Source organism: Hipposideros armiger, unplaced genomic scaffold, assembly GCF_001890085.2.
Source record: "Hipposideros armiger isolate ML-2016 unplaced genomic scaffold, ASM189008v1 scaffold_291, whole genome shotgun sequence".
Taxonomy (NCBI): Eukaryota; Metazoa; Chordata; class Mammalia; order Chiroptera; family Hipposideridae; genus Hipposideros; species Hipposideros armiger.
In genome coordinates this window covers 1682702-1700028 of record NW_017731641.1, presented here as the reverse complement: position 1 = coordinate 1700028, position 17327 = coordinate 1682702, and the positions used below count along the sequence as shown (strand labels likewise).

The window sequence follows — 17327 nt, the reverse complement described above, 5'->3', positions numbered from 1 at the left end:
TTTTTTTTTTAGCTGAGCCATCCTGCTACCTGTTGGCAGCTCAGCTGCTGCTCAGCTCGGGCTGGACTCGAACCGCTGTTGCTCAGAGCTCAAACGCTTGAGCGAGCTCTTAACCAACTGAGCCACTCGGCCGGCCCCGATCCTTTCTTCTTTGAATTATCTTGGCACCTTTGTCTACTAGGCCTATATATTGGTGTAGGTCTATTTTAGGATTCTCCATACATGTCTATTCTTGTGCCAGTACCACATTGCCTCGATTACAGTCAATGTATATTAAATCTTGATATTAGGTACTGTGAGTCTTCAAACTTTGTGCTTTCTCCAAGTGGCTTTGGAAACTCTAGATTCTTTGCATTGCCATAAAGATTTTTGAATCTGCTTAATTATTTCTAAAAAAAAATGCTTGATGATACTTTGATTGGGATTGATGTTATAAATGTCCTCTAAGCATTGCTTTAGCTGTGCCCCACAAATTTTGATATGGTTTTATTTTCATTCAGTTAAAAATATTTTGTTCTTTACCTTGACTTTCTTCTTCCAGTTGGAATAGTGTTGTTTAATTTCCAAAATGTGGAAGTTTTCCAGTTATGTATTATTGATTACTAGTTTAGTTTTACTATAGTCAGGAAACATACTTTGTATGATTCAATTTGCTTTAAATTTGTTGAGGTTTTATGGCCCACGGTATGGTCTGTCTTGGTGAATGTTCCATGTGCACTTGAAAGGAATATGTATCTACTCCTTCTTTGTATTTGACAGACATCAATCAATAGAATAAGCAGTTGATTGTATTCAAATATTTCATCTAGTAATTTTCTGTCTATTTGTTCTATCAGTGCTGAGAGATAAGTTTTAAAATCTGTAGCTATTATTATGAATGTCTATTTCTCGGTTCAATTCTATTTGCTTAATGCATTTTGAAATTCTGTTGTTAGTGCAGAAACCATTTAGGATTATGAAGTCTTCGTGGTGGACTGACCTTTTTAATAATTAAACTAATGCTCCTGTTTGCCTGTGATAATATTCACTTTACTGAAATCCACTTTATCTGATAATAATATAGACACTCCAGCTTTCTTTGGAGTAGTGTTTGCATATATGTTTTCTTCCTTCCTTTTACTTTTACCCTATCTGTATCTTTGTGTGTTTGTTTTTTGAATACAGCATATATTTGGCCTCAGTTTTTAATATAATTTGACAACCTCTGCTGTCAACTGAAAGATGTTATACTATTTACATTTAATATGATTATTAATGTGGTTGGATTAAAATTTACCATCTTGCTGGTTGTTTACTATTTTCCCAGAGAAGAATATAGGGATTTTTTGTGCCTTATTTTGGATTGTGTATTTTTATGATTCCATTTTATTTCTCTTATTGGATTATTTTTTTATTATTATTTTTAAATTTTTTAATTAAAGTTTATTGGAATGACAATCGTTAGTAAAGTTACATATGTTTTAGGTGTACAAGTCTACAATACATCTGTATATCACATTGTGTGTTCAACACAGAGTCAGTTCTCCTTCCATCACCATATATTTGATCTCTTTAAACCACATCTACCACCCTCGTCCCCCCATCCTCTTATTGGATTATTAATTGTACCTCTTTTCTAAAATATTTTTGGTGGTTGTTCTAGGGCTTAGAGTACACATCTTTAATCTTTAATTTATCACATTGTACCTTAAAATATATAAAGTGCCGTTTTTTCAAGATTTTTATTGGGGAATTGGGGGAAGGGGAACAGACAAGTTGCTGTCCTTTTGTTCTTCAGTCTAGTTGTGGAGGACGTTGCTTCACTGGCCCAAGTTGGCACCATCATTGCGCTCTTCCCTGGGCGAGGCAGATCAGTCACTGGATTCTGGACGGCCACCCACAGCAGCTGCTGGCCGCTCACGCTGGCTGCTGGCTACACACAGTAGCCCATGGCAACCCACCTGTGGTCGCTGGCGACTCACGGCAGCCCAGCTCCAGGTTGAGCTGTTGTTCAGCATCTTAGCTGTGGAGGGCAGTGTCCCTGGCCCTCATATGTGGGATCCGAACTGGGGCCCTCTGGCATCCCAAGCCAGCTCTTAACCAACGTGCCACTTGGCCGGCCCTTTTTCTTGATGTCCTTAAAATTTTCTCTTTATCTTTGGTTTTAAGCAGTCTGATATTATTGTTGTTTTCAGTATTATTCCTGTGTGAGGTTCTTTCAGTTTCTTTGGATCTGTATTTTGATATTTTTCATTACTTTGGGGAAATCTTGGCTATTATTGTCTTTAACTATTCTGTCCCATTTTCTCTTTCTTTCTGGGAAACAAATAGCATATGTTAGAATATTTGGTATTATCCCACAGCTCTTGGATGCTGTGTGCTGGTTTATCACTATTATTATTAGTGTATCTCCTCATGTTTCAGTCTGAGTAATTTTTGTTGCTCAATCTTCAAGTTCAGCAATTCTTTCCTTAGCTCTATTGAGTCTGCTGGATAGCCCATCACAGGAATTCTTTACTTCTGATATTATGCTATTTTATTTCTAGCATCTCCATTTAACTTTTTCTTAGAAATTTCATTTCTCCTTTCGAATTCTTTATCTGTTCATGCATGTTGTCTACTTTTCCAGTCTTTTAATATATTATTAGTCATGTTAAAAAGAAACAACAGACCCAAAAGGAGTCACTTTTGCTAAGCCTCACCAAGACTCACCTGACCTAATTGTGGTTTCAGCCTCTTATAGGAGTGGAATTTTCAACTAATCCGTCTAGAATTTCCTGGCCAGCACTAATGAGGTAATCTTCCTGATAAGACCCCCTCCCTGAAATAATCCACTCTTAACTTTCTTGTCCCACCCTCGTTCTGCCTATAAAAACCTTCCATAATGTACAATACCTTCCCGTTGCTAGATGAGATGTTGTGTGATTCATGAGTCACTTAGTAAAACCAATTAGGCCTTCAAATTTACTCAGTTGAATTTTGTTCTTTAACAATTATTTTAATGTCCCTGGTTAATAGTTCCAACGCTGGGCTATCACTCAGTGTAGTTATGATGACTATTTTATTTCTTGACAATGGGTTGTTTTGCTTTATTGTACTGATAATTTTTTCTTATCAAATGCTTGGCATTGTGGGTAGAAGAGTAGAGAATGAGATAAATAGTACTGATGCCTGGAAATGGACATGCCTCTTTTGGTGTTAGGCCATTAGTGTCAAGAATTGTGATAGGTCACTTTTTATTATTGCTACCATTACTTTCCATGTGCCATGGGCTTCAAAGTCCCCTAGTGATGGGCTGCTGTTTTCTTGTGCTTAGGAGGTTGGTTGTCAGGGATGCTGGAGGGGTTTTCTTTGTGTTCATGCCCCCTACTCAGCTTTTACACATCCCTGCATTCCTGCACAACTGAAAAAGTCTCTAAGCTTATACTCCTGTGAGGGGGGGAAAACAATTTTCCCTCTATCTTTCTAGGTTCTTGGTTAAGACTCCCCCCCCCCACCCCCAATAATAAAAGACAGATAAACAGGAGAAAAACAAACAAGTTTAATAACATGGATACCTCCTATTTATGTGGAAAATACAGAGGAAAACTGAGTAACATTCCGAACCACTTTAAATACCATGTCAGCTAAAGACAAAAGAAGATATGGGGGTGGAACAGGGGGCAGTTATGAGAGGTTGCCAGAAAAAAAACCAGTAAGGTTGTTATGCAGGTTAAGATGTTGCATTCTCCATTGATAAGTTTCTAGAGATTTAGTCATCTTCCTCTTCCTGGTAGTTAGGAGGAGGTACCCTTACAAATAGAGGTTTCCCTTACACATGTACATGTCTCTTACAAAAGGGTAACTTCTACTTGGTTTTCAGAATTCTCCTGTATCTGCTATTTCTTACAAATAACCAGCCTAAAGTAATCCTTATGCCAAAGGGTTGGGGTGATATATTCTGCTTTCCTTTACTCCTCTTTCACCACTATAATGTGGCTGCTGGTTATTGGTGCTAGACGTGTGGTTGCAACATAGGGATTCCCTGTTATCCTGGTTTAGCTGCAATCTTAGGCTGTCTCTGTATGCCTGGGCCTCAGGCAGAGCTTTTGCAGTATTGCTGCCCCTCCTTTCTGTGGCTTTCTGCCTTGTTCTATGGTTGGTCTTAGATCAGCCCTCTCGAAAAGGTAAAGATTTTTGACATTGTCTGATAAGACAATTGTCTTATCTTAAAGATAAGACATTGTCTGTGCCCTGCAGTCAATAAGATTTTCTGTCTGTCCCCCAGCAATTTAAGATATTTTCAGCAGAGGAATAAAGGGTCAAAGGAAGCAAATAAAGTTGTGTGCCTTTCTCCTAGCAGCTGCTGATCTGGTCTTGCAAGTCTGCAAGGCTGTCGGGGTGAGGTGGGAGATGGGGTGGAGGGTGGGGCTCCATCTGGCCTCCTGCCTTACCCCCAATCTATCTCCTTAGCACTGAGAATAGAGGTTGCGACTGAAGGGGGCCAAAAGTTTTGCCTTTTGGGATATTGATTTTTAAGCTGGTTATTAAGAAAAGACTCAGAAAGAACCTTTGACTTTTCCCCCTTTCCTGACTAAGAGAATCAGGTGGAAAAATCTGCTTCAGGAAGGGAAACTTAAAATAATCACCTTAGCATTAGACAGGAAGACTTCAAGCAGGAGACTGTTGAGTAAATACACCCCCACCCCTGCACACCACCCACCCTTGTGTCCCATTGTTTCTAAGTTGCCTAGCTAAAATTTACCTGCCAAATGTAGTCTGCTCTCCCTCAATCACCTACAAATTGCCCATTCTCACCTTTGAAATCTAAGACCTTATCTCCCCCCTTTCTCCTTTGTCCAAAATAACATATATACCCAATTTTACCTCACTGTCTTTGGAATATTCATGCTTATGTGGATTCCCTGTGCACATGTATTAAATTTTCATTTTCTCCTGTTAACCGCTGTCTGTTACTTTGATTATTAGCCCAAATAGAAGAACTTAGAAGGTGGGAGGAAAGGTATTAATTTTTTTAGCCCCCACAATTTTGGCAAGCGAGCCAGAAGAATTCACTGGCTGGAACACTGCTAACTTTCCAGGACAGCTGCAGCTAGGAGATCACAGTCATCCAACCATCAGCCTGCAGAAAGGGTAAGCATTTTACCCTGTCAGCGTCTCACATCAGCCTTCTCTACAGGTTCCGATGGGAGATGGAAGTGGTGAGAATCTTTTGCTGTCTTCTAAATTTAGATTGGCAGGAGAAAATATTTGTAAAATTAGTTTGTTGGGTAAACGTGATTCTGGTAAAGACTTGTTTTGAATACTCTTATTTTCTATTATTCCTGTTCCTTCCAGATTTGAAGGAGAAACAAACTTTTCTCTACCCTCAAGGTTCTTCTGGCTGGCCTAATAATCAGATAGACATGAGGCAGATTAAGAAGAGAAAATAACTAAATTTAATACACCCATATGTATGGGAACCCCGCATACATGAGAGGCAGTCACCCTACATACATTCTTTTGGAAGCCCTCCCTGATTCTCTCCACAAAAAATCCCGAGGGCTCTCCCAGCTCCCAGTTCATAGTGCTTACCCCCCAGATTATGAGGGATTGATGGCTGAACGCTGGATATCAAAGTCTGATGCCTGCGAAGTAATTATTTTGAAAAAGGAATTAATATGAAGAGCTCTCATAACAAACTACAGAAGGTGAAATGTGACACATGACCTACCCCTTGGCTGTGGGAATGCAGGGAAAGACTGCCACAGGTTCCCACTGGATGAGTCGAGCCTGCAAATATTTCCTCCTTAAAGAGACCTAAGCTGCCACCTATTTAAAAGTGTGTCTACACTCCCAGCATTCACCAATCCCTTATCAGGGGCTGATTTCCCCCCATAGTTCTTATCACCTTGTCAAAAGACTACTTATTTCTTTATTATATTTAATGTATCTGTCACTCAATAAAAAAAAAATCAAGGGTTTCAATTTTTTTCTTCCCTATTAAATTTACTAAGTATCCCAGGATACCAGGAACATTATTTACCTGGCACATGGCATCTACTCTATAAATATTTGGAACAATGAATACATTTCTTCCAGAAGGAGGAGGGAACTAACTGGGAGCCCTAGGGCCCCATTCTTGATTTTGACAGTGCCTGAAGGAGCAAGTGACCTCAGAGCTGTATGACTTAGGAAGGTGGCCCCTCATCTCCACGGATTTCAGACTTGACAGGAGTCAAGCCCTGAGGGACCAAAGTTTTGCCACCCCAAAGTATGCCTTTTGGGATATTGATTTTAAGCTGGTTGTCACGCAGGGGCTCCGCTCCCGGCAGGTGAACACAGGATATGATGAGGCTGAAAAGGAACAACTATGGAGCCATGGATAGGAGGTTCATACCACTATATTCTTTTTTTTTTTAAAGATTTTATTGGGGAATTGGGGGAGGGGAACAGCTTTGGGGAATCCGGGGAAGGGGAACAGACAAGTTGCTGTCCTTTTGTTCTTCGTCTAGTTGTGGAGGACGTTGCTTCACTGGCCCATGTTGGTATTATCATTGCGCTCTTTCCAGGTGAGGCAGTCACTTGCCGGCCATTGGACAGCTCCTCACGCCAGCTTACGCCAGCTACCGGCTGCTCACACTGGCTGCCGCCCACTCAAGGTAGCTCATGGCAGCCCACTGCAGCCTACGCCGTCGCCGGCGACCCCCGGCAGCCCAGCTCCAGGTTGAGCTGTTGTTCACCATCTTAGCTGTAGAGGACACAGTGTCACTGGCCCTCATGTGGGATCCAAACTGGGGCCCTACTGCCCAGAGCTGGCGTCTCAAGCCAACTCTTAACCAAGGCGCCACTAGGCTGGTCCTAATATCTGTTGTTTTGATGGAATCATATACATCACATAGCCTTCCTATGCTCTTTTTCATTCTTTTTTCTTTGTTCATCTCTAATTGGATTATTTCAAAGTTTCTACCCTCTAATTCACTTATTCTGTCTTATAATTGCTCCATTCTACTGCAGATGCTCTCTATTGCTTTTTTTTGTTTCATTCATTGAGTTGTTTAGCTCCACAATGTCTCTTTTGTTCTTCTTTATGATTTTTATCTCTTTGATAAAAATCTCATTTTGATCATGTATTCTTTTTGACATTCTATTGAATTGTTTTTCTGAGTTTTCTTGTAGCTTGTTGAGTTCTTCAAAACAGCATTTTAAAATTCTTTATCAACTGGATCACAAAATTCTGTGCCTTTGAGCTTGGTTATTGGGAAATTAATTACTTTTTTTTGTGATGGCATGTGTCCTTGATTTTTCTTGTAGTTTTGCATTGCTGCTTTGACATTTGAAGTAGCAGACACCTCTTTCTTTGCTAATTAACTTCATTCTGTTCGATGGTGGTGTTATTATCTGGAGTTTCTTCTCTTTTTGTATTGGTATACCTGCTCCACATTTCTTGATCTCTCTTGAGGCAGAATTCTTAAGCTTTTTTATTTTTGGTTCTTAGGCTCATCAAGCTGGCTACTGGAAACCTCTGTTTTGGTTTCCAGAAGGTGGCGCTATAGCTCAACATTGTAGTTTCTTCTGGACTGTTTTCTGAATGCCCTAACCCAGAGCTCTATCCTAGTCAGCACACAGAAGCAGGTACAAAGAGCTGGCCACTGAGTAGGGGTATATGTGGGTTTATCACTTGGGTGTTAGGGTGCCCCCAGACTTCAGTAGAGAGATCCCTGGGTGCAGTACCCCCAGAGTCTCATGGGCAGACTTTCTGCTGAGCTCAATCCCTTAACGGCCCTTTGAAATTCTTATCTACCTCTTTCCCAATATCTTCCCTCCCCCTATTCATGGGGGTCCCGCCTCAGTATTCTGAGTGCTGCTGGTGAAAAATGTTTTTTTCCAGACACATTTCAAACAACCGGGATAGCCGGGCACTCACTCACCAATTTCCTTTTCTCTCTGGGGGAGGTCACCCACTGCCAGATAGGTCAGCCCCAGAAGTGTTTCTTTGGAGGGGAACACTGGAAAAGTTTTTTTTTTCTTCTTACTATTGACTCTGCTGTGATCAAAGTTGTGTTTTTATTTATTTATGTGCCAATGTCATGATAGAACCTCCCTAAAGGAAGGATGAACGTCTGCAAATTCTCTGTTATGAGTGGGAATCTGCCCAGGTCAATACTCTCCAGGCTTTCCCCGACCATGACAAAAGGGGTCTGTCTGGGCAGGTATGCTGGCTCTGCAGGTTGTGCAGCCCATACTGAGGGTATGTCTGTCTATTACTGAATGTACAGGTAGTCAAGACTCCTCCTGCATCTCTTGGCGAATGGTGTTAGATTCCACATACCCACAGGCACTTTTTCATGGATGGATGTGTAATTCTTTGTTTAAAAAGGGCGATATAAATAATTTGATTTGTTTAAAATAGATAAACAAGTGGTAGAGTGTGTTTGTCAATGTGTGTGTGTTGAGTGAAGTTAGGACTGCTGATTGGGCCAAAATGCACAGGTAGAGTACAGCTGTCGCTAAATATAAAATTGTGATATTTTCTAGTCTCAATTTAAATTCCAAATTTTCTTAACTGAGATTCAGAACTATTAACATTGAAACGGAAGAAGAATATGAATAATTGAACCAATACTTATTGTATCCTTATTCGGAGTTGAATATTGTGCTAGAAACATATATATATTTCTTCCATTACTGCCATTCTAAGACTTAAGTACAATTATTATTATCTCTTTCATAGAGGAAATTATGTTATACAGAGATGATATAAATTGCTATGGTCTCAAAATTTTAAAATGCTTGAACCAGGCTTCAGACTTAGATCTGTCTGATATCTGAGTCTGAGCACTTCCTAGTTGGGTCTCAGCCTAGACACATTACTGGAAGATCTGATAGGTATGACATGGGCCTGGAAGCTGTGGTGATGCTGGACGCCCACTGTCTGGATGCTGCAGAGAAGGAGGTTCCTGCACTGGAAGAGAGATTGTGCCTGACGACCTCTAAGTNAGCTCGGGCTGGACTCGAACCGCTGTTGCTCAGAGCTCAAACTCTTGAGCGAGCTCTTAACCAACTGAGCCACTCGGCCGGCCCCCAAGCCAGTTTTTAAGCATCACGCCACTCGGCCGGCCCAGAGCAGGGTTTCTTAATCTTTAAAAAAAAGCATACCATTTTTTGGTAAACTTATCTTACTGTACACTCTTGGAGCTCCCTTTAAATCACCTTGATGGTGGCTGAGAAGGGGGTTGACTGCTTCCTGATATCTCCATGGATTGAGATGATTTTGTCAAGCTTTGTGTAATTTGTACTAAGAAAGCAATTAGGCTTTATTTCTCTTTTTTTTCAAGTGTGTTGTATTAACTATATTAATATATTTATTAAAAAGATGCATGCTCTCCCACCTTAAGATTCTGATGTTATCTGTACCCACCCCCAACTCATGCACAAGGCACAATGTTGAGTCCCTCAGCACCCCACAGGCTAACATGGGTCTTGTCTGTCTGTTCCGCTGCACGAAGGGCTGTGAACAGTAGCTAGGGCAGGCCCTGACCTCAGGATGCTTGGTCAACTGGGCCCTCCGGAAGGGAGAAGCTGCAGAGAGTGGAGAGAAAAGAATCCCCGGGGCTGGGTCAGCAGCTCAGCATATCTCCTTTCCCCTTCCAGAACATCCTAGGATTAGGGCTAAATGGAGTCCCAGAAGAACCACTTAGTAAAAACCTTATTGTTAGCAGATTATAGAAAATTATTTCTGATGAAACATACCCATTCTTGTTTCTGATGTAGAGCTGGTGCTAGGGACCTTCTGTGTTTAAAGGAGCCATCTCTGGCAGCAGGAATCCTGTCCTCTGGTCCTTGGACACTAATTTGGAGGCTCTTGGGACCCATCAAGACTTGTGTTTCCCTGGCAAAGTGACAGGGTGTGGAGGAGGGACTGTTCCATCATGGGACCGCTGCCTGTCCCACGAGCTTGACCATGCGGCCAGAACGCAGGTTGCTTTCTGCAATTCCCCCTTAGAGACAGTCTGATTGTAATGAATGTTCATTCTGATATAAATCAGCACCCCTCCCCTGCCTCCTGCTATGTGCTGGTTCCTGGAATAGGCCGCTGTCNGGAAGCTGTGGTGATGCTGGACGCCCACTGTCTGGATGCTGCAGAGAAGGAGGTTCCTGCACTGGAAGAGAGATTGTGCCTGACGACCTCTAAGTAGACTGACTATATAATTTGTTCTCTAGACTGGGGCATTTTAGGAGTAAAAGGGATAACTTAGTAAGTGAGCTTTGACTAAAGTCATGAATTAGAACTGTTATATCTCTCCCAACTTTAGGAGTCTGGAGAGGGCCCCTCAGACAAATTTAATATATTACATCTACCAAGCTCTCAATTCCTGATGGACCTCCCCAGCCTCTTCTCTTGAAAAGCCAGAAAGTTTCCACTACATATCATTCAGGCACATGCATGTGGCATCCGGCATAACTCCACCATTAAAAATGACAAGTATCTTCCAGTACAACCTGATATAGATCATTTACAAAATGGTTTTTAAGAATCTTTACAGGGGCAGGCTGAGTGGCTCATTGGTCAAGAGTTGGCTTGGGAGCACGAGCTCTGAGCAGCAGAGCTGCCAGTTCGGATCCCACATGGCCCAGTGATGCTGCGCCCTCTACAGCTAAGATGGTGAACAACAGCATGACCTGGAGCTGGGCTGCTGTGAGTCGCCGGCGATGGCATAGGCTGCAATGGGGCTACAATGGGCTGCCGTGAGCTGCTGTGAGCCATCGTGAGTGGCTGTCCAATGGCCAGCGACTGACTACCTCAGCCAGAAAGAGCACAATGATCACAATACAAACATGGACCAGTGAAGCGACGTCCTCCACTACTAGACTGAAGAACAAAAGGACAGCAACTTGTCTGTTCCCCTTCCCCAATTCCCCAATACAATCTTTAAAAAAAAAAAAAGAATCTTTACAGGACAGAGTAGTTAAAGGAAGGACAACGAGGAATCTGGGGCTGTATATTCTTCTGTGAGGTGATCACGGCCTTTGTGGGTATAGATTGAACTTAGGACGTCTCTAAATGATTCATGTGTGCTATCAGACATAGAAGTGGAACTATTTCAGTCATACAGCATCTCAGTTTTATTTCACTATTATTAGATAGCTGTCACAGATATTTTGTAGTGGGGCCACATCCCATGAATCTTTTAAAGAAGATTTGTGTGTTTTGTAAGCGACCTAGATAGAACAGGTACATCATGCTAAAAGATTCCAGATAAAGGATCCATCACTCTGCTTTCCTTAGGAAACCATCAGGATGTTCGTGGAGCATATATTCCCACAGGAAGGGTTTGCCAGATTGTTATTCACTCTCTTTTCACCCTCTTTTCCTAAGTTCCTCTGTGATAACTATCCCTTTCCGATATCATATTATGTGTTATGTATTATCATTATTATTACATTCTTCAAGTTTGCACAGCACAGCGTATTGTCAGTAAAATAAAGCTACGCAAGAGCAAAGTTGTTCTTTGACAGCTTCAATAATTTGCTTATCTCCTGTTTCCTTCATTTTACCCTTCCTCCCCTACTTGTCTTGCACAATTATGATGAGGGTTATGTCATCCTTGGGGAACTGTGAGTACTCCTGGAGTTCCAAGGCCCTGTTAGGGAGGCAGGACTAACATAAAGTCCTGCCTGGCTTACTCAGCAAAGTTACTTGGTTTTGGGACTGTGCAAAAAAATTATTATTTATTCATGCACCCCACACTCCTCCAGAGTCTCCTGTGCATGATCTTTTTTTTCTGGAGGAGGCGGTGAAGGGGAGCTCTCATGCAAATAGCCCTGCTCTCCAGTGTGGGGTGCAGCTGGTGTCTCAGTCTGTGGGTGCCTGGGGATTCTTGGCCCTGTCCCTCCCCTAGGTGCTTTCTGGGCTGGCCGACCCTCATGCATGCATTTACATGTTCCATCATTCTTTGTTTAGCTGGAAGTAGTTACTGAGTCCCTGCCCTGACCATGCATTGTGCCCAGTGCTTCCGGTTTACTGGTGAACTAGGTCTCTCATTCATGAAAGGGGTGAGAAGATGGAGAAGGAGAGAGAGAAAAGAGAGACTGCCCCCACAGCCCAGAACATTTTCTCCAGCCCCCAATCTGCTCATTGGGATCTTGCTCCAGGGTCTTTCTCTTTCCCTTGATTGGATCTCCAAGCATAAACACTCTGGTAGGGGCTGGGCTATTTTTATTAAGCATGATTAGTAAGCTGAAGACACTTATAGAATATAAGTAGAAAACTATAAAAAAAACTTGGGGGTGGCTGGTTGGCTCAGGTAGTTAGAGCACAGACTCATAACACCAAGGTTGCCAGTTCGATTCCCACATGGGCCAGTGAGCTGTGCCCTCCACAACTAGATTGAAAAAAATAACAATGACTTGACTTGGAGCTCAGCTGCACCCCCCACAACTAGATTGAAAACAATTTTACTTGGAGCTGATGGGACCTGGAAAAACACACTGCTCCCCAATAAAGTTAAAAAAATCTGAAAAATATTTTGCACCCTACTTGTTTCGTGTTCCTCACCCTAGTTAGTTCACAATGATGAAGACGTGTCTGAACCTTCCAACTAAGTCCTGGAGCAATCAACAAGAACCTCTGTCTATATACATCCTTCTTGGTGAACATGGGTCTGTGTTTTTAGTGGCTACAAAGGTAAGTGAGTTGAATATGGTAGGAATTGCTTTATACTTTATGAAATAACCTAGCTATCTATCTATATTTAAGGCCTCTATATTTTGTTGTTTGGATAGTATTTGTAGTATATTTATGTGTTTATGACAGGCTAAAGATATATCTTAAATGCTGTACTGCACGGTAGCAGAGGATGTAGATCTGGTTTATAGAAAATAATAAGTGTTTGTTCTTATGTATAGCTGCTCTCATGATTGCCAACAATGGTTTTGTACTGAGAGATGACAAAAACTCTCTGCTTTCACTGAACTTGAGTCAAGGTACTCTGAATTCTCTCTCTGATATTTTCCTGGTCTGGGCCCTGTCCTTGACATGTTTAGTTCCAGTTTAGCAGGAATCCTGCTGGGTCAGTTTACTAAAACCCTCCACTTTGATATCTGATATTTCTTCTTAGTAATTTTGTATCACTGACCACCCCCACCTTACGTTTTGGTTGTAAATCTGCACTTGTCCTTGTTGTATTCAGAGTTTAGTTCAATCTCTCTCCCCTACTACAAAACCCCATTGTCATCGTCCACTTGAATAAAGTCTACCTTACTGTCTTTAAAAAATGTCACAAATATTAATATATTTAACACTGGGTCTTGGTTCTATCTATGAGCACAAACACAGGGACAGGGAAGGGGAGGCAGAAGGCACAGACTGCACCTGCGATGAAAGTTTCCTGAGACCTGAGGCAGGGTGTCAGCCCACGTTGTGGACTGGCTTGGGACGTAGGACTGGAAGGGGATATGGGTATTTCAGCACAGCCCTGTCCACATTAGAGCCCCTGTTCTTGGGCCTGGGAAGCGGGATGTCCAGAGAGTAGATTATTGAGGGGCCTGGATGACCTGATCAAGCATCATGTCCCCCCTTGTCAGGAGGCAGCCTCAAGGGAATAGGAAGGGGCACTGGGGACACCCTCCATCTTCAGAAGTATCCTGGGGGGCGGGTGTGGTTCTGTGGGAACATTTCCTGGGCCTCGATGGCAGTGAAACACCCACTGGCAAGTGTGTAAAAGGAAGCTTCTGCCCACAGCCCAGGAGCAGCTGAGTCCAGATCTCGACTTCTCTCATCTGCACACTAGAGAAGCCTGTCCTAGCCCTTCCTGGGCACTCTGCTCTTCTGCTCCAGCCCCCTCTGCATCTCCCCACCATCCCAGACTGAGATGGACAAGCTCCTGCTCCTGCTCCTGCTTCTGGGAGTCTTCTCTTTCGAGCTCTTCCAAGGAGTGGGTGAGGCCCTGGGCTAGCTGGGCAGGGGTGAGGACGTGGAGAGAGGGGCGAGCAGTCCCAGGATGACGATCTGAGCAGCTTGGAAGGGAATGAGGTCAAGGATAAGGTTCTGGGATGACTTGACTCGCCAGAGTTTGAGTTCTGTCTCTGCTGTCCCACGGAAAGGGTTCAAGTCCCTGCGCAAGGTGTCAAGTACGATGAGTCACTCCGTTGGGGCAGATTATGCTGGGGGTTCTTCTCAATTTAGGGCCCTGGGGCTGGCTGGGATGGCCCTAAGAGGCAGCCAATGGTTGCTCAAGACTTTCTATAAAGAAGCAGCCTCGGAGCAATGCTTTAGCAGGAGCAGGTCACTGAAGGGCTTATCTGGTACCAATATTTTCACAGCACTCTTTTCACTTAGACCTGTGTGTCCTGTTGATATCTTCTGGTGCTGTGCTAGGAAATCTTTGGAGACTAAAATCTGCCTCTTCATCTTCAAGCTGTGTAGTCCTTATACTCCATCCGTTTCCCCAGAGATCCTGGCCCTGGGGTGGCTGTACATAGATTCTCTTATTGTGTTCTGCACATGGCTCCACAGCTAAGAGGAGACGATTTACTTTGTGAAACTCTCCTAGGTTTTATGAGCATGTGAGCACAGAACTGGTATTAGGGGAAGTTCAACCAGGCTCCAAGGCAACAAAAATTAAGGAGACATAATCTCTCAGTGTTGTTTAGGAACAAGGTTGGAAATTTCACTTGCCTGGTTAGAACCATATCTTTTTCCCTTATCTCACCTCCCGGTATCTCCCAAATCAGCTCTCAGTTAACATCCATATTGTTGTTCAAAGTTATTTTTTTAGAACAACTTTATTGAGATATAATTCACATACCATACAATTCACCCTTATAGTGTACACAAGATTATTTATTCTTTTTTTTTTTTTCAGCTGAGCCATCCTGCTACCTATTGGCAGCTTAGCAGCAGCTCAGCTCGGGCCAGGCATCAAACCGCTGTTGCTCAGAATTCAAACTCTTGAGCAAGCTCTTAACCAACTGAGCCACTCAGCCAGCTCAAGGTTATTTATTCTTAATGGATCTTGAGATCCCCATGTCAAAGACCCCATTTCCTTAAATATCCAATGGATGTAGTCTAGTGGGGATATTTCCTGCCCCAAATTATTTGTGATAGAAGTATTTAGAGTCATGCTTTGTCCCTAGACTCCTGGGTCCTAGTGTGTCTTAACACACCTTATGTCAGCCCATTCAACCCCAAGCTCAGCCTTCACGTCTGTTTCTCCGCAGCTCCAGCCACATTGTGTATGGTCTGCAAGATTTTTAAGAATGGCAAATGTATGGAAGGCAATGGCAACTGCACCGTGGAGGAAGGCCGTGGATGCAGAACCAGGGACCTCTACTTTTTCAATGAGAGAGGTAATGCTGTTGAGCCAGGCTCTACTGCCTTGAGCTGACACCTGACTTCGGACACTGTGCAGGGAGGTTCTCCAGTCTGATGGAACCCTTGCTGGGAAGGGTATGTGTCTGTAGTCTGGAGACGAGGCTTGGTCTGGTTGGGGAAGGTCCTCCTACTTGAGCTCCATGTATTGTTCTCTGGTACTGAGTATGAATGTCCTTCTCTTCCAGATGGATGGAGCTACAACCACACTGAATTGGACTGTTCTAATCAGTGTAAGGCTTGGAAGTTGTTTCATGGGGGCCTGAAGGTTTCAAGCTTTTGCTGTAAAGGTCAAGATTTCTGCAATAGGTTTCGAGGAAAATCGCTGGAGTGGAAATCTCACTAACTGCTAATTCCTTTGTCAGTTGTGGTGTCCACTCACCTTCTCCTTCCCCTGGCACCTCTGGTCCTGTCACCCCCTACATGTGCTCCGAAAGTGCATGCAGCGTCCTCCTATCTCCTCCATGTTTCCTTCCGCATATCTCTCCTGGCCACTGGCTCCTTCCCCGTGACACCAAACACTCTGAGCTCACCCTTGTTTCAGGTCTCTGCTTCACACACATCTGCAAATTACCATCAGCCCTCTTCACCTTGCATTTCCTCGTGCCTTAAAATCACCACATATCTCTGCCTGACTGGCTGCCTGGTTTCTAATCGCACCAACTTGGATGTGACTGCAATGTGCCCAGAAAAGGAATGGGTTCTATTTTATACATCAGGATTTTGAGTGGTCAGTGGAAAACTCAGGAAAATGTGTTCAACTGGCGGATGGACAACAAGGCTTCAAAGTCCAAGAAGGTTCCAAAGCCTGAGGCAAAAGATAAGATCATTGGCTTTATATGCTACATACATACTCAGAATCTCCTGGAAGCTTACGTTATGAGACTTAAAGAGGTTGTCCAATGAGAGAAGATGGGAACAAGGGTAGATGAATCATAAACACTACAGACCATCAAAATAAAAAGTGTGTGAAGGTCCTTCTACAAAATGATTCATGGGTGATGGTCACAGAAGTAGATGGGGAGCCAGATGGAAGGGCATCAGTATCTGTTTTCTGTGACAACTTGCAGGTTATTGGCCGAGCAGGATCAATGAAGTGGCACAGAAGCCACATTACTGTGGGTTGAGGAATGAGTGGACTATGACAGGAGGGAGTAGTGCGTATGGGCAAGTCTTCCACGCAGTTAGGGAAAAATTGAGAAAGTGGAATAGTATCTTTTGTAAGAATAGTGAGTTTAATACGTTTTTAGGCAAAGGAAGTTTTATGTCTTCTCTTTAGTGTAAAATACCTATCTTATTATGACTATAGTAATAGCTGTCACCATCATCTCATCTTTCTCAATGTATATTTTTAAACTTTTATCACCACTTCTATATGTATTTTTTGTGTTCTTTTGACCCCTCTCTTTTCCCCTTTATATTACACTTCTTTTGTCCTTATCTCCTCCATTCTGTTTCCCTAACCAGTCATGATGCTAAAATGGAGAATATTATTATCATGTTAAATTACTTATTTAATATAATCTTACATTTCTCATTTACAAATTAAAAGAAAGTAAGAGGAATATTTTGTTTTCTTGTAGAGACACACAACAAATTCATTTTGCGTGATTTTTGTTGAATTAAAATTTTTTTTTTTTAGCTGAGCCATCCTGCCACCTGTTGGCAGCTCAGTGGCAGCTCAGCTTGGGCCAGACTTGAACTGCTGTTGCTCAGAGCTCAAACCCTTGAGCGAGCTCTTAACCAACTGAGCCACTCAGCTGACCAGAATTAAAATTTTTTTGAACTCATTAGAATATCTTTTAAACATATACTTCTATTTTCAGAATGTATAATGTAAATATTTTTCATGGATTTCCTCCCTAAACTTGAGGTGAGATAGGAGATAAGGGGTAAGGTCAGTTGGATTAGCCATTGCAGAGCACAGTCTAAGCCAGAGCCTCGTCATTAAACTCTAAAACCTCAGGAACCATCCTATTAGCATCAGTAGTGATAA

At 42.6% G+C, this 17327-nt stretch overlaps 1 long non-coding RNA gene across 2 annotated transcripts in view; it reads left to right on the top strand.

Annotated features, from left to right (window-relative positions):
- The window catches only part of LOC109391376 (uncharacterized), a 24334-nt gene extending 7439 nt beyond the window's left edge, over nucleotides 1–16895 (top strand). The window contains exons 2-3 of one of the 2 annotated variants that reach the window (XR_002125797.1): nucleotides 15181–15309; nucleotides 15520–16895. This is a non-coding gene — a long non-coding RNA (uncharacterized LOC109391376). Of the gene's footprint in view, nucleotides 1–15180; nucleotides 15410–15519 lie in introns of both variants that reach the window. The other variant, XR_002125796.1, reaches the window with a different exon arrangement.
- The last annotated feature ends 432 nt before the right edge of the window (nucleotides 16896–17327 follow it).